The sequence below is a fragment of the Nannospalax galili genome, unplaced genomic scaffold (assembly GCF_000622305.1).
Source record: "Nannospalax galili isolate Female #2095 unplaced genomic scaffold, S.galili_v1.0 scaffold667, whole genome shotgun sequence".
NCBI classification, from domain to species: domain Eukaryota; kingdom Metazoa; phylum Chordata; class Mammalia; order Rodentia; family Spalacidae; genus Nannospalax; species Nannospalax galili.
Genome location: NW_008358387.1, coordinates 758523 through 782736, shown reverse-complemented (window position 1 = coordinate 782736; position 24214 = coordinate 758523). Strand labels below are relative to the sequence as shown.

Below are 24214 nucleotides of genomic sequence, written 5' to 3'. Positions count from 1 at the left end.
CTTAACAAGAAATAAAATAGCTCAGGAATCTATATTGTCTTAAAGTCGCCACGCTGGTCTTAATAACACATTGGATGTGGTTTTATAAGTTCTTTCTGCCTTAGAGTAGCTAATGATAGTTCCTAGGCCAGATGGTTCATTTAGGGCCCAAACACATCTTCATCTTCTGCAGCGGGTTCTTGTCTCCACCAAAGAAGCTTGTAGCTATTGTATTTCTTGTTAAGTCACAACTTTTTTGAACTAGCTATTGGCTAGGAATATTCTGCGCAAGCAAAATCTTTACATAAATGTGAAATATAAATAGGAAATTCACGTCCATTCATGTGAATTTGTGATTTGTAACAACCCCATATTTATGAATTCATCTACAATTTCTAAGGCCTTAAGTGACAAATCAACCTGGTGATGTACTGTCATAGCAATCTTCCTTCAAGTGGCAGACTGTATTTTACAGTTCAAGAATTCTTAAGTTCTTTCCAGATTATAGGATGGCCTTCTGTGCCTTATTGAGGAAACAAATATTGGGGTATCCTGTTCTTGATTGTTGCAGTCTGTTTTGGAGGAAAGGGTAGAATAATAATCAAATTCTAATGTAATAAAAATCTTCTGAATACTGACCAGATTTCACATATCTTCCAGGTATCCTTCAAGGTGAGGTTCTTGCCTTCTGGGCACTTATGATCTAGAAAGGAGAGGATGTCAAGGCATGGGATAAGAGCAGAGAAGAAGACAGTCAGATCGGGAAAAGCATCAGAGTGAGGCAGAGGGAGATGGGATCTGCTTCAAGTGGAATGGGGGCAGGAGGGCTTCTTCAAACAGTCTCCTCTACATTAGAATTAGCACAATGTACAAGTGGATGGCATTGTGAGTCCATGGAGCACCACTCAGGTAAACAAGCTTTTGTTTCCAAGCATCTGTGCGTTCTCCCCAGTGCTGGGCACTGAGGTCATCTGCCCAGCAGTCTGACTCTCCTTACCCCACCTCCAGCCACTCTGTGATCATTATCTAGAAATATGAGCCTCCCCAGCTGACTGTGCTCTCTGCAGATCAAGCTTCCTGAAATTTCAATAAGCATTGATCCGTGTCACCGTACCAGATCCTTGGGGTTGTTTCTATAATATTTGTCTCTCTATTTCTGACTCTAAAATGGAAAAAATAAAAAGACCTAAAGTTCTTTGGAATCAGAGAGCAATGCCTGCTGTCAATGAAGGAAGATGGAGAGGGAAGGATGGAGAAGCAGAAAGAATAAGACATCTAACCGTCAAGACTAACTCCCCAAATAGCTTTCAATAAACTACAAAGCACACCCCTCCTTCCTTATCCACATAGTAAGATTGAAAGTCATCACCGAGTCTTAAACTGTGAATATTGAATTGTGAGATGTATGGTGCATTTAGTGGAGGCGTTGGCAAAATGCAGAAGTCATTTTAACTTTGTCTTTTAATTTTAAAGATTTATTGGCTGCAAGGAGAGAGAATATTTATAAGCATCCTTAGGTATTCACAAAACATGTAGTTGCCAAACAGTGCGAAGAACGGAAAGAAATCATCATTACGAAGCTGGATGATTCAGGAAATGTGGTGATAAATATGGGGGTGACAGCATATTATCTCAGCCTCTTCCAGCTCCATGTTTTTTGAGTCATGGTTATTGAGTATAGCATGGCAGGAAGGGCTGCTAAGTCAGTTTTCAGCTACAGGAGTTTTTGTTTTAAAGGAATAACCAGGTGATGTGTGGCAAGTTCAAGTACAATAAATGATGTCAAGGCATCTCAGCTCGAATAAATATATATTGTATAATTTGCTTTTATCTTTTTCATTTCTTTTAATGAAAGGAAAGTGTCAAGCAACAAGAAAGCAATTAATTGCAATAATGGTTGCTTAGCTCCCGTAGAGCCTGAATTAAAAAGAGCATTAAGATTACTTTTTCTAATAGCTCATTTTTGAAACAATTGATGGTTTATACATGGCAGATGCATTTAAATTGTTTTCAAATACTGTTTTCTCCCTTTATTGGCACAGAGATTGTCAACATGAACTTTGGGCCATTCTGTTAGCTGTCTCATCTTCTTGTCCCAAATTCATGAGGACAAATGTCATTTTATAGTCAATCTATCATGAGGCTCTTCTGTGGTAGGATTCCTTTAATTTGAGACAGGCTGATTATTGAAAAATAAACTTGTAGGCTGCCACTGTGATTTCCTGGAATGTGTTCAGCCCAGAGCCTTCCACCCAGGAGACAGTGGATGAATAAGTAGCTAAGAGCCCAGTCCTTTCTGTCTGCTCTCAGGTAGGTGACCTGACCTCTTAAACTGCTACATGCTTGGGGCTGGAGAGATGGCTCAGTGGTTAAGAGCACTGATTGCTCTTGCAGAGGACCCAGGTTTGATTTCCAGCACCTGCATGGCGGCTGTGAGCCGTCCTTAACTCCAGTTCCAGGGGAATCTGATGCCCTCTTCTTATCTCCTTGGCATTGCACGACACAGGTGCACTCACATATATGCAGGCAATACACTCATACACATAAAATAAAAATAATAAATAAAATACTTTTTAAAAACATCTACATTCTTATCAAGGTAAAGAATAAACCAGGCATATTCTCTTCACTTTTTTATTGGGATGACTGAACACATGCTAAGAGGGTAAAGAATGCAACAAAGTTGGTGGCTGCTAGGGGAGGGACAGTCAGTTTGCTTTAGGGGTGTGGTTCCTGGTGGGTCAGCCCTGTTCCAGTGGATATCCCTGCACCTACCCATATATATGTAGCACACACTGGACTCAGTAAGATATAAGTAAAAGAGGACATTAAGGTTGAAATGGGGTTCAGGGGAGAGGTTGCATCTGGGAGAAGTTAGAAGGTAGAGTGGGAGTTAAATATGACCAAAATACATGATATGCATATATGAAAGTCTCAAAGAATTAATAAAAATATTACATTAAAAAGAACCTAGCACGATATAAGCAATGTACATTTGAGGGCTCAAGAAATGACAATCTTATTTATTAAAGATGTTGCATGATTCTTCAGCTATGAAGTGGTTATCTCATTCTGATTTCTGTTTGGTTCACTAGTGTATTTCCAGGGCTTCTAACTATGCCTGGCTTTGCGTAGATGAACAAGAAATGAGACAACTGTTACGACTAAGACTTCGAAGCATTTCCTCTGTGCCACATACTGTCATAAGCATTCAGCACATTTTCAAACATCTGCTCTTAAGAAAAGATACTGGGAGACAAGTACTGTTATCTCCACTTTACTAATGAAGAAATTAAGTCAAAGAGAGTACTGAATTTGTTCAAGGTCATAGAACTAGGAAGGAACAGAACCAGGATCTGAACACAGGCCAACTGGCTTCAGAGTGAAGGCTCTTGAGCATATAGCAAGATCTTCAGTATTCACACACAAAGGTGACAGAAATATCGCTCTGTGCCCTGGTCATTCATTCATTCAATGTGAATTAATTACCCTCTATATGTTAATTACTGGAGATACTATGTACGAGATGGGCACAGTCACTGCCAGCAAAAAAATTAAAGTCTAGTATGATTTCCTTAAATGTCATCTTCTTCCAAACTGTCTCCATGATGATTATAATGAGATAGTTAGAACCCAGGCTGATATAGTAAAATGGGGCTACAAGTACTTGAAGAAAGATCATAGGAGAAGGCCCAAAGGGTTTGAAACAAGGTGATTTATTGATTATTACAGGATGCCCAGTGTGTATTTTATCTTTTGCATCAAGAATATGGGATGCATGTGTATACCACGTGCTTATTTATAGTAGCCCTGGAAGCCACTGAGGGCCCTTCCTGCTTTCAGAAGCTGTGAACAGATGAGCGGTCTTGCCATCTGTACCATATCACTGACATCTGGATCCAGCTACTCCAGTCCAGACTTAAGACCAACTTACGCATGGCCCAGGCCACGAAGTATAACAAGGTGTCTGCCAAGAGCCTGCTTCCTATTCTTTTCTGACCATCTCAGTCAGAAGTCATGTATTTTACAAGGAAGTTCTACTAACTTTGTGTTTCATATCTAATGTTTCAACTTCATGTCCCTGGAAATTACTGGCCACATTTAAAATGTGTGACAGAATTTCCTAAATTGGCACAGGCATACAGTTGGCAATACTCAGTTTCTTTCTCCTGGTGGACTTGCTCTCTTCATCATTTAATTAATTTGTTCATTCATTCATCTGTGTCTTTATTTACCAAGAATTTATAAAGGAATGAAAAACAGACAGCTTGAAGGATGGAGTTTGCATGCTGGGTACAATGTCTGGCAAAGAGTAAAAAGTCCAGTAATGGATGTAGAAGGGACAGATTGATGGATGAGTAAATAAAAAAAGAATTAGAAAACCATTATGTTTCTACTTCAAGAGGTTATTTTTAATTAGGAAAGAATTCAAGTAAAATTTTCGAAGTTATTCTTGAAGAATGAGCAAGTCATTCAGTAAATGGGGAAAAATTAAAACCAAATCAAACTAATTTGTCCCATCAGGATTCAGTGATTTTACAAACTAATCTATTGATCTGGAATCTCCCAGTTTCATCTGCCTTTGCCTGGGGTCATAGTCAAGATGAATGATTATCCTGGAAAGGGCTCTGTAGCCTATCTCATAAACAGAAAGAAATACCTCACACTTGGTCAGGAGGCAGGCCAAACACTCAGTCTCTAGAGGCTGGGAAAGTTGAGCTGTGGTTGAACTTTGGCCAGAGGGAAAGAAACAGTCAGAATGAGAGCCTGGATCTGGGAGGCTAAAGGGAGAGTGTATAAGTCCACCTCAAGGGCCCAACACATTCACTATGTAAGGACACTGGGTTTGCTCCAAAGCTTAGCAAAGCAGGCTCCTGAGCTCCATAAACTGTTAAAGTGCCACAGACATTTAGTCAAGTCAGGAATTTCAGGAAGATCTGATTTTACACTTTGCTTCTGTCAGTAGGACACCCATCAAATGTTTTTATCTACAATATTCCATGCATAATCTTAGGTGATTGCCAAGAGATCTGTCACCAAACCCTGGCTTAGGTACCTAGGCACAAGTGTTCACGTCTACTGATGGACTGTGTACCATACTCCCTCGCCAGTCTCCCCCAGTATCCTCCAAGCAACCATCCTTCACAAAGCCCCTACCATCATCTGCCTGCCCAGCTGACTAGTGTGGACCTGCTTCTTGCCAAGCATTAGACTGGGTCCCTCACAGGCCTCAGCATTCTTTAGAATTCTGTGGGAATCCCTTGTCCATCAAGCATCTCAAAAGGCCCTCGCAATCCTTATTCTTCTTTCTGCATTTACACCTTTAGTTCACTGACCACAATAAAGATTTGGGGGTTAAAGAGTAAATGTATTTCCCAGAGTAGAAGCAAGTCTGTTGTCTTGAGTTTCATTCTCTGCCTTTAATTGAACGCCAACTATATGCAGAACATGGTGCACAGCGTGAGGTATATGGATGTGACCCTGGTGCCCAGCAGATGACACAGGAAGCCTGTGTTAGCATGTGAGGCAAGTCAAAGCGATGCAGCATTCTGCTGCAAATCTGCGTGGATGCCTGGGAGTCAGATGCCTGGTCCAGTCTAATAGGTCAGAAAATTAGACAAGTAGAAGGTTGGTTACCCCAGGGCTTTAGAGTTGAAAGAACTGTGTTGAATTCCATCTTTCTGTTTTCTCCCCATGACTGAGCTCCACATCCTTAAAATGGGCACTAAGCTGTCTTTGTATCTAAAGAAACCAATAAAACATTAGTTTTTATGAAAATTATGTGTAAGAACTTAGAGAAATTCTACCTCACTCATCTGCCTCCTTTTCATTTTTAACACTTTGTCAGAGTCTGCTCTGTACAGTTCCAGAATCCTGAGACAGTGATCTCCCAAGTTCATTGTTTGCACTTTTCCTCTCTGCCCTTCCTACCCCTTTCCTCCCCCAGCCCCCACAAGAGGCATAAGGACACGTGGGGTGTTTTTGTTTCATTCATTTTAAGATGGAAAAATTCTGAACATATTGATTCAATTTTGATTAAGAAAAAGTACTTGCAATTGAAATTACATGCATTGAAGTGAAAAGAGTTTTCTGAATTCATCTAGTATTAGCCACACATTTTTTTTTCATGGTAGAGAGAAGGTGCTTACAGCAATGAGTCAAGCATTTCAGGCTCCTTGGCATGGAGAGCTGTCATTTTTTTTTTTTATCATGATAGATTTGGAAACAAAGCTAGCAGAAGTGGGGGACATGGGTTTAGAGGGTTTTGGTGGGGACAAGTTACTGAAAGAAGAAATGAACAAAAATATCAAAAAAGACAAAGACTATTTAGCATACTCACATGTTTCCTTACCAATATGCCCACTGTAGAGTCTTTGATCCCTGAGGGTTCTGAGCTGCTTCTTGTGAAGACTTCTTAGTCTGTTGCATCACCAGTGCTAGTGGCCTGCATTGTATAAGGAGCCTTGGGACAGAGATGTAAGTGAATACTGTGCTCAGCCAGTTCACAGCTCAATGAAAGTCATACCTGAGGGTTGTGTAATATGATTGCTACAGGCAGAGAACAGCCTTCTGGCAACACCAAATATTTATTGACTTTTGGGCAGAACAAGTCAGCTTTTATATTTCAACAGAGCAAATCACCTCTTGTTAATCCTGATGCCTTCAAAGGACATTTGGGATGGAGAACTTCTGCTGGAGTTTCATGCAGTAATATGTAAAATATGCAGTTGACCAGAAGTTTGCAGTTTTGACTAATGGGATTATTAGCCAATGAGTAATACTTTAAGTTTGCCAAGTCCATGTTTATAGCTGGACCTTCTTAAGCCAGAACTTAGTGTTCTGATTGTCAGAGGCACTCAAGCCTGCAGCTTGAAGCCTGATTAGAAAAAAAATACTAGTGCATACTATATTTTGGCCAAAAAAGAAAACCTAGACTGAGGAGATTTTACAAGCTACGAATGTCAGCATTTTTGTAGACTTCTTAGCCTAGGCGATGTGATTGTCACAGCATGTCAGGAAGGAAGCATTTCTGGAAGGAGAAACTTGAGAAAGCTTGGTGGTGTAATTAAGGAACAGAGAACTGGAGCGATAGAAAGATTTCTGTTCAAATAGTTTATTACCTGAATAATTTCTTTTGCCTGACACAGAGTCTGTACTGCTAATAAAGTCAAAGTAGAGTTCAATTTAAGGAAGAAGAGATGATATCCAACCCAAAGTTTGGCACAGAACAGAAAACATCTGGTTGACTGATTTCATTGTTTGCTTTCCAGCCAGTGAGTTTGGTGAGGTAGAGACACTTCGTGGGTTTCCTGTCTCTAACAGGCTAGTTGCTGCAGATGACTACCTTCAAAAAAACTGTCTAACCCTAAGATTACCCCCATGACAGAAGAGAAAGACGTAATTTCTTCATTCTAAAAATCTCTTTGGTAATTCTTGTCTTTTGTTGTGTTTCTAGCTATGTGTTTAAATGATTTCAATATTAATTGTTTTTAATGATCTTTTGTTGGTTTGTAAACATAGCTATGGTGGTGATCAGGCTGCCTTTTCTGATTAAGACATTTCCTGTTGTACACACACTAAGGTTGTCGGTCGGTGTCCACTCCTACGTCCCTTCATTCTTCCTCCTTTCTGGCCTTCTAAAGTTTGTTTCCTTCACCACTAGCAGAAAGAGTAGCTCAATTGTATTATCCTGTTAGATTGCTTAAGCCATCTTTAGAATTTTAAAAAATGACTCCACTTTTCTAGTGCAGTTCATGACTTCCATTTTGTAAGGCGTCTTTTCCTAAATTTTGTGCTTTATTATTCTTACAGTGTCGAGCGAGAGAAAACAAACTCTAGTTCATAATTCACTTTAAAGAACATATTCTTTCCTTCTATTTTCTTGTTAAAACTGAATTGTGTGCAATTTGTAGGAAATTGAAACCACATTTTTCACTTAACTTTCCAAAATTAAAATTTATGGGGAAAAAGAAGCAATGAAACAGTTACAATCTGGTCATCTATAATTATCTGTGTGGTTTGAGCAGTCCCACATTTGAAGAAAGTGACACAGAGAAACGTATCAAGGTTTTACGGGCCCCGGGGCATTTCACTCCCCTGCTTTTTTTTTTTTTTTTTCCTGTTTTGGAGCCAAAACCTTTACAAAATGCTGAAAATTACACTATACTTTCAAAACTTCAGTGTGTGAACAGGAACTCCGAAACATATAAATACCCGGTGGAATCTGAAGTTATTTTCCTCTCCCATGCAATAACGGCATTTACTGCAGGGGAATCTACCATTTTAGACCATTCATACATGAACTACTGCCCTCGATGCCAGTTGCTGTAACGTTCCTGCCACACTCTACCGGGTAGGAGAAAACCACAGGGCAGGCTAGATGTCTGTTGCTGGTTACTGTTGCTGCCATTGGTGTTTCAGTATCTCTGCTTCCAGGTCTTCCCCCAAACATGGTCCCTAGGAAAAAAAAGTTCTTGAAGATGTTCAAGGTCTGAGCTGTGAATTGTTTACTTTCTTCTCGGAGTTAAAAAAAAAAAGGTATCAGTTGCTTGACTTTTGATATTTCTGTCTCGTTTCCATGTTACAATAGTAGAAAGTTTTAGATTTAAAAAAAAAAATGTTGATACTTCCACCCCAGTTCTTAGTAACAAGGGGAAAGGTTGTCGAACTGCAGGACCATTGTGTTAATCTGGACATAAAGAGATAACAGTGCAGCTGTGGTGGTCATTCATTCATTCCTTTTTTCCAATGAGTAAATATTTATCGAGGACCTATTCAGTTTCATGTCTTATATGACAGTCTAAATACAGAGTACTAAGCACACTATAAATAATACTAGTGTACAAAGTACTAAACACATTATAAATACTATTAGTGCATTACTCTGAAGCAATGGATGCATGGACAGAGCCTTATCAGGTGCGTATAAACATCTAAATGCATGTTAATCTCAAGTAGCAACTTAGATTCAACAGAAAATTATACCCCTGCTCCAGAATAGCTTATCCAAACACTCAAATGTTTTACAAATATTTTGGCCATGTCCACTTCATTTGTAACTTTTTTCTGACCAATACAAGTCAGAATTATATTTATTCCTCTGACAAAAATTTTTAGTACTTATGCATTGTTCCAACACATTGAATCTAGCCTCACCATGGGGTACTGGCCTGTTCTGATGTTACAGACAAGGGGATGGAGGCAAAGAGGGATTAAGTCATTTGTCAAGTACTCAAATAGTGAGTGTAGGAGCCACTTTCAGTCACTCTGATCCCAGAATTCATCCTCCTCCCTCAGTCATTCTATTATTATCCCCAACTACTGCAAAATTTATATAACAGTATTGCTCCTTCAAAAGTGTGATGCACCCTGAGTTTCTGACACTGGACATCTTACAGTATTATACAGGAAACTCTCCCTGGCTGCAAATGGGCAGTTGTCACCAAACCTCTGTCCCAGGAGTCCTCAGCAGGTGAATGCCCACAGGTCATTACAAGCCAGGGGTCAAAGTGCTTGTCAAGCCTTTTGGCCCGTCCAAGTGGTCCATCCATCCATCTTTCTATGACTTGTTTAGGAAAATAACAAATATGTTTACATTTCAAAACACCAATTATTTATAAAAATGTTAATTCTATAAATGTAGGAGGAAACGGGATAGGATTAAAGAAGTTGAAACCATCCACTACCTATCACCCAGCAGTAACTGCTAACATCTTCCTGCACTTCAGTATTTTTCATGCAAATATAGACAAACATTCCTTCACATTTGTGGCTGTACTGTGTACATGTTTACACATACAGTTTTATCTTCTCACATACCCTAATAAGCTTTCCCCACACGTTAAAACTTCCTCATAATCATGACACTAGAAGGCTGCATCATCTTTCATAGCATGGATTTACTGTATTTTCCCACTTGCTATTGCTAAATATTTAAGTTGTTTCACATATAATTTTATAATGATGTGCTCCATGCTCTCTTTTCTAACTTTGATGCTTTAAAAAAAATTGTAATTTCCCACAACTAAATTGTTCTAAAGCTTTTTGAACATTTAAACATTTTTTCCTAAATAGTTCTCTTTTGTGGGAAGTAGACTTTAAAAAAAAACATTTGAAATGATTTTGTTTTTATGATCTTAGTGTTTGTACTATAACATAATGCCACAAATTATAGAATGGTGGGGATAAAATATGCCTATGTGTGTACATGAACTCGCAGCCTAGGAAATTATGTCTAGCCATAAAATGAGTCTGCTAAGACTCTTACATATATAAATCCAATTGGTCATAGTTTTTAATGTATAAGTGTTTAATCTATCGGTATCCTCTCTCTTTTTTATCACCCAGTTGCAAACTGGGTTCATTTTGGATAATTACCTTTGGTACTAAATGTATATTATCTGCCCAGTTAGGAAATAGATTGGAAGGAATTCAGAAATCAATAGTAATAAAGTAAACAGAGAATAGAATCTATTTCCTCTCCTACCATTCATTTGAATCCACTCTGCTAAACACAGGGTCCCTGTCTAATGGATGTTGGACAGACAACCACAAATAAACCCCACTGGGAACAGCTCTCCTTTAAGAATTGATCTGCTGTTTCAGTAAATATCCTATTGTTTGAATATTAAAATGGCAGGTGCTTAAGGATGCCAATGATGCCCTGGCGTCGGCTGTTTTCAGAATTGATTTCAGTTTCTCTTTCGGTGTTTATATATCTACCACTGTGTCTGTCTCCTTTCTGCCCAAGCTCTTTCTGGCCTTCATAAAACAGATTTTTCACAGAGGATTGATGTTAGGGGCACTGATGTTATGCTAACCACAATCTCATTGTCCAAAGGGAAATAAAATCTGGTGTCCCATATTTCTGATGATAAAGGAAGCTCTCTATAAAGTGTCAGGGTTGGGGCCATCATGAGGAAAGGTAATTTCATTCTCAAATTGGGACATGTCTACAGTTACTCCTTTAGCACAAATGTGGGAGAGTTAGTTTACCTTGCCCAGACTTCACAATATTCCAGTGGGCTCATGAAATTAGAAGAATTGGCATTCCCAGATTCCTGCAGCCAAGAAAATACTCCCGGCACTTAAAGGAATCCCATAACCCCTGCTCTTCAGGGTGTGTTTAGCTCCCTTGGGTAATTATTATTTGTTTTCCACCAATCCTAAACTCTATGAGAGCTTATTGGCTTATGTCACAGCTAAGGCACTGCTAGCAGGTACATGAGCACCTCCCTTTAACACTATTTCCTACCGAGTGTAGATTTCACTGTAGAGCTGTCCTTCTGGGGTTCCAGTAACCTCGTCTGGTTCTTTCAACATTGACATCCCAAAGTCAAGAGTATAGTGAGAATAGTGAGTTAGGAATCCTTTTCTATGTTTGTAGAATTGTAGTCAATTTTTGTTTAAAAATTTTGGCTAACAGGAACACAGTACGATTTTTAGTGTATTTCCAAAGGAAAAGCAGGTTGTCTGGAGACAGCTTCCCATAGCTTTGGAAATGACTCCTCCTGATGTTTTCTAATACTGTGTGGCATTTTTTAAAAAGTTTCAATAGGACCTGCTTAGTTCTACGAGTAAGAACTTACGTAGGTTTATGTCATTTGTGCAATCTGGTCCCACATGTTGTACTCATCATAGGAGATGCCTAATCACACACCCTTCTGACTTTAAGAGGCTCAATAAGAACCGCAGTTGACGGATTTCTGCCTCCGGACAGAGGCTTCTGTTGGCACAGGAGGGAGGTGTACTAGGCTGTCTTCCACAGAGGCTGATCATGCAATGGGCAAGAATTGACAGGATTCCTCTGGGCCCACACTTCAAATTCCTGCTTAAATCCTTCTGTTCTGGAGAGAGTATGGAAAGTGAAACCTCAACAGGCCAAATGTTGCAGAGAGAACGCTGCAGTGTGTGAGTTCCCTCCTGCCCCCGCCCCCCCCCCCCCGTCATTCTATTGCCCTTTCACATCCACAAGGCTCTGTTTGAAAGCCTAGTGTTTCCTCAACAGGCACATCTGAAGCCAGTTTAACTGTCAGGGTGGCGTTATTGGTGATTCCCTTGCAGGTACCTTGCTGCTATGACGGGAGGATATCAATTTTGCAAGGACAGCATTATTTGCTATGCTTGCTACTGCTCGGCCCCTGAGTGCTAGTTTGGTTGGAAAGATGAGTGCTTAATATGTTCACTTCTTCTCTCTCCTGTTCCTGCCACATTCCTGCTGAATCTTACATACCTCTAAGTACAGCCCTGAGAGCATCGCCCTTACACCAGCCACGGAGAGGGGAAGGCGCTCCCATGCAAATGGGACATTAATAGTTGGTGAATCCAGAAGATAGCTGATACACGCATTCAGTTAAGATGAGTTTTTCACTCCCCAGGAAGAGCATCTTTATTCTCATTTCTGGGCCATGAGCAGTTAATGAAGAAAACATATCTGAATTCTGAACGTGTTCCCCGGAGCTACCTTGAGTCTATATAATTTTCATGTTACTTTGATGAAGGAGAAGTTGCCAGGTGAGATTAAACAAGCGTCAAGGTGATAATGGAGAAGTAGGTGTCATTTCTCATCTTTTTTTTGTGGGTGACATCACCACCATGCACCTTGCAGAGAATAGTTTTGTGCTTGAGGGTGATCCGTTTTGCCGAGTTTTCTTTTTGAAACCGTATCTTACCAAACTGTAGTCTTTATCTGGCAAAGGAAGATGCACACTGTGCGTGTGTGTCTGTGTGTGTCTGTGTGTGTGTGTGTGTGTGTGTTGAATCCAGGTATGTTCACTTGAGGCATCTTTTATTGCTTGTTTTCTTCTGTATTGCACTGAAGAGAAAGCTAGCATTCCTCCAAAAGTATTAGCTAAACCCTAAATGTGTTCACTTACATGGTCTGTTCTCCTTGGGCTCATCAGAGCTGTTAATTGCAAGTCTTGCAAAGCCCAGGTGAATGAAGAGGAGTAAGCTGGTGGGCACTAGAGACAGACTGCCTGCATTTGAATCCTGGTTCAGGTATTATTGTAGTGAAACTTCGATCAATTAGCTCTGCCATCCTTGGAGGTATACCTGCAAAAACAGTGGTGATCATAGTCGAGACTTGCTAGAGGTAGCTAGGAACCAGGATTTAAGCTCTAGCACCCAGCACAGTCTCTGGCACACAGAGTAACTATGCATTACCTACTAGGTACCATTATTCTTATTGCATATTCACTATAAGAATTCATGACACAGAATGCTTCTAACCTCCACAGTTTGGGCAAAACAATCTTTAAAGGACATGTTAGCAATGTTCAAAAATGATGTGGAAGTCAGGTTTGGTGTCATAGGACTGTCATCCCACCTACTCAGGAGATTGAGGCAGGAGGATTCCAAATTCAAAGCCTGCCTTGGCTATAGAATGAGTTTGAGGCCAGCTTGAGCAACTTAGACTTTGTATCAAAATTTTTAAAAAGAGAAGAGGAGAGGACTGGAAACACTGCTCAGTGGTATGGTGCCTGTCTGGCATGCACAAGGTCTTGCTTTCAATTCCTAGCTCCATAAATAAAACCACATGTAAACTTCATAGGCTGTTCCCTGATGCTGTCTGAGCCTTAGAGCCTTTGCCGTCTTCCTTGAATATAGCATGCATTTTGTAAAATGGTAGGGACGTCTGGTTTGGAAAGGGCCACCATTTGTAGGTGTATCTTGTATGTGCCTGAAGGGCAGATCTGATACTGTCATGTTCTGCAGGTACAGGTTAGTCATTCTTCTGTTGATTGCTTCAGACAAATAGACTTAGATTTTACATCTGTGAAGTAGGAACACTTACCTCATGAGGTGCTGAAGAAAAAAACTAGCAAAAATGGTCTTTTTCATTTTCAACCTAACTTATGTGGAGGATTGGTTTGGCAGAACCGGGTGGACTGAGGTCTAACAGTTTTTAAGTTTCGTTGTAATCAAACTGTTAGTGTCTGAGCTTGTGCTGATCACTTCGGCTCTCTAAGCCTGGCTGTATTCTGTAAGCAGAGGGTTTTCTGCAGTGATACAGTCCTGAAGTTCATTGAACAAATGTGCCTTTGTTCCCCTCTGCGTGATGGCATCAAGATCAAGTTGTTAATTCCAGAGTAAGGAGGGAGATTTAGAAGAATGTATTTGTACCTGAAAGTTTTTTGGTTGGCTTTTGAAAAAAAAAAAAAAAAAAGCAAAAGCAATCTGGTATGCTTGATTTTGTCCTTAAAGGGTCACAGTACCTATTGTCCCAATATAATCATAAAAATTTTCCATTTGGGAATAGCTCAGCAGTTTATCAAGCCGATCTCTGCCCCAGCAGATATGTCCCAGCCCTCTGAAAAAGCCTGTAACAATATCAGGCACGGTGGCCTCAGGCAAAGTAAATTCCACAGATGGGGCTAAATACGTCTTCATTTCCTGTACCTTCTCTGCCTTTCAATAGGGGTAGGCAGATATGAAAGACAGTGTAGAAAGAAGGCCACATTTTCTCCCTTGCTTCCATTTTCCCAAATGGGAAGATTAAAAACATCCCGTGTCCTAAATTCTTACAGTGGAAATACAGTTAGAATAATGGTCTCTCATAGCAGATGCCCAGTTACCGTGTGCCAGAGACTGTGCCGGGTGTTGGAGCTTAAATCCTGGTTCCTAACTACCTCTAGTAAGTCTCTACTATGATCACCACTGTTTGTACAGATTATTTGGTTTATGCAGGCCCACTGCCACCATCAGTAGAGAGAAAGGGAATCCTCAGCTAGGGGAATTCCCTTCTCTAATGCCAATATGAAGGAAGAGGAGGTTCCCAGGAGCCTTAGTAGGAAAAAGGAACTTTTGCAATGCTAATTTTCCTCCCCTCCCTCCCTCCTCCCTTCTCTCCCTCCATACTCCCCTCCCTCCTTCCCTCCTTTAGACTCTATTGTGGCTATAGCTGGCCTGAAACACAATGAAACCTAGTCTGGTTCAAACTCATGGTAATCCTTCTGCCTCTGTCTCCCCTGTGCTGGAAATACTGGTATGCACCACCATGCCTGGCTGGATGGCATATATAAAAGCTAAAAACACTGATGTGCTGGGTATGGCCCTTTATCCACGTAAGAGAAAAGGGCATTGGACATTATTCTCGTGGCCATGGGGACACCTTCTGATGATAGAGGTGACCTTAATGAAGTCCAGTCTTTAAGATGGGCATTATGGGGTTGGAAAGATGTCTCAGCTGTTTAGAGCACTTGCTGCTCTTGCAGATGATCTGGATTTGATTCCCAGCACCCACATGGTGGCTAACAACCATCCAGTTCCAAGGAATCCAACACCCTCTTCTGATCTCTGCGAGTATTGCACAACACGAGTGCACTTACACACATTCAGGTAATACACTCATATACAAAAAAATAAATAAAAATATTTTTAAAAGATAGATATTTTATTCTGTCTGGATGGCAGCTGGCCCTCTAGAAAGTTATTTTCAGTGTTAACCAACCATCAGTGTGTAAGAACTTCTATATCTCTGTTCATGCTGGTGTCCTAAAATAGCAGGTTTGTTAGTAAGAACTGGCCTACTCTTGGTCCAACATCACTCTTCTCAGTGCTCTTCTCTGGCAGCACCTGCTACACAGTCTGTCCACGATGCCTTCAGAGAACCATGTACAACTCTTCCATGGCCTGAACAGAGACTTTAATAGGAAGTCTTCCAAAGCACCATGTCCTTGTTCCTTCTGCTGTGATGAAAACACCATGCCCAAAAGCAATTTGGGGAGGAAAGGGTTTATTTGGCATATAGCTCTAGGTCACAGTCTATTATTGAGGACAGTCAGGGAAAATGCCCAAGTAGGAACTGAAGGAGAGACCATGGAAGAATGCTGCTTCCTGGCTTGCTTCTGTTCAGCTACCTTTCTTACACAGCCCAGTCCTACCTGCCTAGGGATGGGACCACCCACAGTGGGCTGGGCCATCCTACATCAATTAACAACCAAGACAACACCCCACAGACATGCCCACAGGCCAGTCTGGTAGAGGAAATTCTTCAATTGAGATTTTTTTTCTTCCTATGAGTGTCAAGTTGACAACCAAGATTAGTTATCACACTGTATTAGTAAACAATTATGATAACCTGAGGCATGGACTGTACCATGCCAGCCTTGGAGCCCTTGCTGTAGTGTCAGCTCAGCCCATTTTCCACACCCACCTACTCAAAGGATGCTTTAGGACTTGGGATGACCAATGAAGGAATCTTGTGAGAGTGGAGGCTGGTCGGCTTCTTCTGTGAATGACTAGGGAGGGCATTTGCTCCCAGATCAATGGCAGTAGCCCACATTTCCTTCACCTCATTCTGGGCAGTTGAGTTTTTGCTCCATCAGCATCTTCCATCAGCTCATTCTCTTTCCTTTTTCTCTAGAGAACAAATTGTATCAGCTTTGTGCTTTCTCACTGATACAGTTTCTGGGCTGACACAGTTTCTGGACCATCTATCTTTAGGGTCTAAATTCCAGTGAGACTCTGAAAAGTCTCCATATTGGGAATTTAGTGACATGTCTGGTCTCTCTAGCTCTTGAGGCTCAACACAGGCATTAATGTGATGGGTTCAGTAACTTGTTTTAAATAGAGACTTGGTAAAGACACAGGGTACCACTGGTCTTCTGCACACGTGGCTTAGGTAGGTCAGTGCAAGCCTCTCCTTTTTGCTGAAGGTCAGGACCAGTGTCAGATTTACAGCAAATCCACTTACGATGCTTGGCGTTGCCTTTGGTTTTTATCGTCACAGTAGGTTTAACCTGACCAAGAAGTAATTACGCCATTATTTTTTATGTGGTGCTTTATTGCTTGCTTTTCAAAATTGGTTTCCAGCATCTCATGAGCTAATAGCAACAAACGTGTGATGGTAATGTTCGGTCTGTCAGGAGACGTGGGGTTATTGAGGAAGTGGCCGCATACCCATTGCCCACACAATAACTGTTAGTCCAAAGCAAGTGAATTGCTTAACTAAACACCTATTGATTATAAGACGCCAGAGACCAATATTAAGACCACCAAGGTCCAAAGTGGAAGATTAAATTCTGGTTACATATATATTGTATTTTGTCAATATTTTGTGGCAAGAAGACTTTGTTCCTTCATGGATCAAAAGTCCAAATATACGGTGCGGAGAAGTACAATCTTACCAGGATATATCAAGTAGTCCCCTTAGCCTTCTACATTTCTTAAAAGATAAAGATCAGGCATGGGAGAAAAAAAAATCAAGAACAATGGGAATCATAAAAATACCATGTTTACCCTCACACACAAGCATACTAGCAGGAGTTACAGGATAAGAAGGTGAACTTTAGGCCCATCACCACGACTGTTTAGGGTGGACAGCAGAGTTTTTGTCTTGGGGCACCTGGAGTCTGTTCTTCACTTGTCTTTAAAACCTGGATGATTTACCTGGGACAGAGTATCTTCTAGCTCTGTCTTATTCTTCCCGGGATAAGTAAACTACGTATCACTGAGCACAAGATTCACTTTCTACACTTGCCTGTATTCATATCCTTGAATCCTAGGATAAAAGGAATTCACCAGTATTCTAATACTGTGCTGGCTACACACACCAGTGATACAGGAAAGGTCCACTGTACAGCTTCCCCAGCTATGCTAGGGGTCACTGATGGATCATTACATTTGAGTTCCTCATTTGACTTAGTGACATTACTCTATCTAGATGTTCTTATACCTTTTTTTGCCCTGCCTTTGTCCTGTTTGGTCTCTGGATCTTTGTCTACCCGTTTTTCACCTGGTGGCATCCCCCGCAGGGCTCTGTCGTTGGTTCCCTTCTCCTACAAATGGTGCCATGATTCCTGTGTCTATCACCTCTCTCCTTGATCTATTTTATTGCCAACTGTCCAATAACAGTTTTATCTGGATGGCCTACTGCTACGTAAAATTGCCACATCTGAAACTGAAGTCATGGCTTCAGAAAAGGGCCTAAAGTTTACCTTCTTATCCTGTAATGCAATTTTCTTTCTGTACTTTTAAAATCTTGCTAAATGACCACTCTATCTGTCCATCGGGTAGACTTGATATACCAGAGACATCCCCTGTTCTTTCTACACCCTCCTATCTAATATGTTACCCAAGTCATGTCAATTCCATTCTGAAATTCTCTACGATCAAGACAGCTCCATTGCTGCACTTTCATTTCACATTTGGAGTAGTGCAGGACAGCTGACTTTAATACTCTACCCTGTCTGTGACTCTCACCTTCATCATCTTGAAATATAGTTCATATAGCTCACCCTATACATGGAGGATTTAAATAGTTCCTTGTTTCCTACCAAATAAAGTTCTTAGGAAGGCACTCGGGGTCAAGTTCTGTTACTCATGGTTAATCTTTAGCACCTACTCCCAATGCATAAACTATGCAGCCCCCAACCTGCAGTGTCCACTTTATTTGAACAAACCCCTCTCTCTCTGCTTTGGCGTCTGCTGCTCTATTTTCCTAGAATGCCTTTCACACCTTTCTCTTGGTAGGAAACTCCTCTTTACCCTCTCACATCCAGCTCAAAGATGCTCTGTTTGCCAAATCTTTCTCTCCAAGGTAGGTTATGTTTTGTCTTTCCTGTGGACTAGGAATATAGTGGTAGGTACTGCATAACTAACTGCATTATTCTGAGCACCTGATTACAGCCTGCCTCCCTAGATGAGGCATTTTCTGTTGGATGTAGCATGGGTGTGTCTTCAACCAGAATCATTTGTAACCAGAGATTGACAAGATACAAGACCCCCAATGTACTTTTCTTTCCCTGCACTGTTCTGTACAGGGCCCAGCATAGTGAATAGACATACATTTACTCACTCAGTTAAATCACGCAGAACATCATAGTTCTAGGAAAATATCCCATCTAAGTTAGGTGTCTCCCAGTTAAGTTTTCTCCCATTTTTGTTCCCAGAACATATATTGATTTAAGATAGTTGTGTCTTAGACCAGACAGAACTGTATTTCAGGGTAGTATTTGAGAATCATAATATATAATTCTTTGAACTGTGACTTCAAGTTAGTGTCAAGATGGGAGAAAAGCTGAGCTTCAGGGATAAGCAACCACACCTGGACCTCTCCTAGAATATGGCATCCTTGTATTGTCACATTTACCATGTTGTTTTAGACTTTTGTTTGGGTTGTTCTGTGCCTCCTCTCTGGAGTAGCTGGAGACCGAAGAATCTGTAAATACATCTAATTAATTCTGTATTCCCCACTCTGTCCCTTATCTCTAGCCCATGGCAAAGATTCTATTTATGGCAGTAGGAAGTGTTCACAGAGTATTATGTGCTGAGCATTGTACAAGGAGCGATCCAGCCTTCCCATTGCAGATAAGGACGACTCAAAGAATGTGTCTTTTCCAAAAGACACATAGCTGGTCAGTAGTGTCACCTGGGTACAAATCTAGCTGTGTCATGCTCCAGAAAGGTCTAGACAAAGAGAAGGAGATTCTGCTGTTGGTCAAGGTGACACAGGTTTTTATGGGACATAAGCTGAGGCAATGAAAAGACTCAGATAGCAGATGGGAGAGCATGTGGAGAGTGAGAAACAATTAGAAAGATCCTAGAAGCCAGAATTACTAAGGACCTGTTCTGGAGACCTCTCAGTTGTCCTGACGTGGCCATTCCACCAAAGAGGCTGAGAGCAGCCTGCCTGGGATCCAGGCCCTGACTTTTCATCCATGGTTCTATGTTCTATGGCTTGAAGATACCCAATTCCTTCAAGCCTCAGCTTCCTTGTCTGTATAATGGGAATCATTACAGTGCCTCCTTACAGGGTTGAGAAGGTTAGATAGGTTAATCCATGTAAAATACTTGATACACAGTAAGTTCTTAGGAAGTTTTTGCTGCTGCTGCTACTACTACTATTATATATAATCATTAGAATTATAATTATTAGAAGATGGGTTACATATCAGTGAACTCATAGCACCTTAGCATTTACACAGTTGCAAGACTCTGTATGGATCCATGTTTCCTAATGTTATGCACCAAGGTGTCTCTGCAGCCTCACAGGGATTCTGTGGGATTCTTTAACTGTGAAGGAAACGATACGGTAAGCTTCTCAGTTATCACACAACCAACCAGTACAGCAGAGCTTATAGCTCCATGCTAGACTGCATTCTTTCGGAGCTGGGTTTTCACTGGTTACTATAGCCAAAATGATGTGCCAGGCTACCATGTGGCGGTACATGCCTGTAATCTCAACTGAGCTGGAGGATTTCAAGGTCAAACCCAGCTTGGGCTATTTAGTGAGATTCTGTCTGAAAAATCCAAAACTATTGCGGAACAATAAGGAAGGGAGTAGTATTTGGTGTGAGCCCGAGGCTTGCCAAGTCACCTGATGCCCAACGAGAGCACACATCCCATTTGTGATTATAACTATTTTCAAATGAAATGGAAACTTTATGATTCTTTTCTTTCACTATCCGTGGATTTTTGTTGTTTGTTTCAAATAGCTACTGAGTTTAGGTCATAGATATTAGCTGTCGGATATAATGAAATGATCAGTATATCAGGTATTTCTTTGGGCTTAGGGGAGTTTTGAAAGGACTGCTGAGAGGCAGGATGTGTTGCACACAGAGAGGCTTTGAGGTGCCCTGAGGTTTAACAGTGCATGCAGGTATTGTGACAATGGAAAGGCTGAGAGGAAGGGGTTCCAGAGTGATGTTGAGGCCGAGGAGCCTCTCTGGCTAGGTTTTAGGATGCTAATGCTTGGCAAAAATAATCTCTCAGGCTAACTGTCCACTGAAGGAACCTGATTTCATGTATTTCCTCTGATCATGCTATTCCAGTTGGATGTGGGCTACACAGAAACATCTACACTTATCTCTAAGCCCCCCTGTAGCCCTCTATATAACATCTCTATTACAAGTTCTCTTTCACATCACTTAAGTGTTACCAAATAACCAGCTATCATCTCACATCTCCCAGTTAGGAGTCCTTCCTTGCCTCATCAGTGGGATGAATGAGCTGGTTGGAGTTGCATGCCTTTCACTTTTCTTGGGTCTGTTTCTCTGACAGCCTACAGAGCTCTGCTGAAACTTGGTCATTCAACTTTTCTGAAAGCCATCCCCTGGTTTAGAGCAAATGACTCTGTGAACATTGAGGGCAGTTTCTTTTTTTTTTCCAGTTGTCTCATAAAACTGTGATATTAACAATCACAAGTAAGACCTCAGTACAGAACTCTGAGCTTGGCGAGTGGTGAGACTGAAAAGGAGTTTCTTAAGTCTGGCCCCTGACTTGGTGCTGTCCCCTGCTGAGAGCCATAAGTTGCTGGTGGCTTGTTCTAGCAGAGTAATAAGTATTGTTGTTTAGCAATTGTGCTGTTGGAATTCAGCTCCACTATGTCTGACAGTATTTATCTAAAATACTTTCTCTGGTACGTGTTCAACTTCCAGTAAACCGTGTCTTATTGTGCGACCTTTTCATTTTCCACTGAAAAGGGATCAGCGCGTCAGATAAAAGCTACAAGCCGGAGTACAGGAAAAACGCGTGCTCAGAAAATCCAAGCATGATTGAAAACAAGATGTGTTAAATCAATGCGGTTTATCGCCTGCCTATTCCCGGCAATTGCTGTTCTAAGCTCATTCCGAACACACGCAGGATGATAAAAGTCCAGTGTCACAGCACTCACTGGGGTGGGGACAGAAGAAAACATGTTTATCAGACAGGCTGGGTGATTTTACCCTCTTGATAACAGTTATTGTCAAAACTCTCTGGGAAGAAATCTGAAGAACAATTATAGAAGTAATATTACTCTTGTTATATCAGATGATCTGTCAAGAGAGAAGAGAATTATGGATTTATCCTTAAGAAGGAAAGACAGAGCGTGCTGGCCTTCAATACTTAAACACTATCATCTATTACACAGCGAAAAATCATCCTTCTCTTCTCCCTTCAAGGAGCAAATCTGTCTTTGAAACTTAATCATATATGATCCATATTTTTTTTCTCTAATCCAAGATGAAAAAAAGATGGAAAGACAATATATATATATCTGATCATGAAAACTGAGCTCCTTTTTGCTTAAGAAAATTAATTTTAATTTTTTAAATTTATTATGTTTATTTTATGTGTATTGCTTGCATGTAGGTAAGTGCACCCGTGTTGTGCAATGTCCATGGAGGACAGACGAGGCTGTAGGATCCCCTGGGACTGGAGTTACAGATAGTTGTTAGCTGCCATGTGGATGCTAGGATTCGAACCCAGGTCTTCTGCAAGAACAACCAGTGTTCTTAACTGCTGAGCCATCTCTCCAGCCCCATTAATTTTAATTTTATACTTGAGTTAAATTTGGAAATCTAAATGAAGGCTCCTGAAAGGTCAAGCAGATCACAGCCCATCATACGGGACGGCAGGGAAACTTACCTCCAGCTGCCGTACAGTTGGAGAACACCCTAGTTCTCCCTGATTCTGGTAGGTTCACCCACTTCCCAGCTGAGAAGGAATATGATCCATCAGGAGGAGAATGGTTTCTGCATGTGAGAAGATAGATGCTCTAGTTTTGCAAGGAACTTCTCACCAATGACCTTCTAGAAAATGCCAAGTGATTATGGTATGAAATAAATCAGCTTAATGTATCTTAACAACATCACATATCTTTCTTTTTTCAAGAGGCAAATCAGCCGTTTTGCACTCTTCATAAGCTCCACCTATCAGGAAAACTTGGTGTGACGGTTAGTTTTAACTGTCAACCTTGATCTAACCTTAAGTCACCTGGGAAAGAGAGTCCCAACTAAGGAATTCCTTAGATCAGGTTGGCCTGTGAGAATGTCTATGGGGGACTGTCTTGATTGCCTTAATTTAGAGGGGATGGAAGCCCCACTATAATTGTTGGGCAGCACCACTTCACAGACTTTGCCTTGAATTGCATGGGAATGAAGAAAGCTAGTTAAGAACATGCAAGCGTCCATGCATCTATTCTTCCTTGCTCTTGACTGTACATGAGATGCTTTAAGTTCCTGCCTTGACTTTCTTACAATAATAAATAAACCTTTCCTCCCTTATGATGCTGTTTGGTCAGGTTATGTTATCACAGAGACAGAAATGAAATGAAACTGGGACATTCTGTAAGACAAAAAAATAAAGCTTTTTGATGATTGTAGGGGCAAGTTTGAATTACTAGGGTGCCTTATCCAGAATGTGCTTGCTAATGTCATAGTCTATAAGTAAAGAAATCAGACCAAGTAGGGACTTGTTCATCTGGATGAGGCTGGGATTCTATTTGTAAAGATTCCTGCCAGTGCTGGAATTTTATTCACAGGTAATGGAGACACAGATCTCTTGATCCAAGAGCAAGACTTGTTCATATATTGAAAATTGAGGTTCATCAATATAGAAATAATAATCTTAGAATAGCAAGCAGTGCTCTTCAAAAACCTAATGAGTCTCCTGTACTTAATTTATAATGCCTCAATTTCCCACATTTGAGTAGGAAGTGGTAATTTTTAACACTTATATTAAGGGCATATTATAAGAGTCCACAAAATGGTATCTGTGAAGTACGTTGATATTACTGGGAAAAGCATCTTCTTGCATGACCTCAGAGTGTGTTTGAAATGATACTTCCACAAGGGGTCTTTGCAAGCATTAACATCTACTAAAGATCTTCAGAGGTCCTTGTAACTTAGAGAATAATTGAGTCCAGATTGGGAATCCTTAAAAAAATTATTCTTCTTTTGCAGTGTCTTTAAAAGTCCCCCATTGAAGTATAAGATGGCATAAATGTAACTGAGGTTAGGAGAGGCACATATTCTTGCATCCAGGAATTTGAGTGTGTTCATTATAGCTCTTCCCAAGTCAATGAAATTCTTTTGGAAAAAACACTCTTTATCCTTGTTAATAGGGTGTTTGCTACATGAATTATGGCCATTCATATAACATAATGTGCTACAACCATTAAAAAGAATGAGGTGGGTATAAACATGCATATAATCTGTATCTATATAAAACAGTATAGTGAAGGTCTCTGAAAGCATACATAATCCTAAAATAGGGGTACTTCCCCATGGGTGGGGCCATTATGAGATTCCCCCTCCTCTTGTGTTTTCAATGCTTTATAGAGTAGACATGTAATAACTACAGATTTAGAAACATCTTGAAAGACGGAAATCAATCACACTCCCTTTTTTCTCCCTCATGATTATTTTTGATTCTTAAAGAGTTATTAACTTGGGGGCTAGAGAGATGGCTCAGCAGTTAAGAACACTGGCTGTTCTTGTGGAAGACCTGGGTTCGAATCCCAGCACCCACA

At 40.7% G+C, this 24214-nt stretch overlaps 1 protein-coding gene and 1 long non-coding RNA gene across 7 annotated transcripts in view; one reads left to right on the top strand and one right to left on the bottom strand.

Annotated features, from left to right (window-relative positions):
- Positions 1–6551, bottom strand: part of LOC115068182 — an 11349-nt gene extending 4798 nt beyond the window's left edge. The window contains exons 1-2 of the long non-coding RNA XR_003847563.1: positions 6320–6551; positions 619–682 (exon numbers count right to left, since the gene is read on the bottom strand). This is a non-coding gene — a long non-coding RNA (uncharacterized LOC115068182). The remainder of the gene's footprint in view (positions 1–618; positions 683–6319) is intronic.
- Positions 1–24214, top strand: part of Ebf1 (EBF transcription factor 1) — a 408859-nt gene that overhangs the window by 342639 nt on the left and 42006 nt on the right. The gene's annotated exons all lie outside the window — the stretch shown is intronic.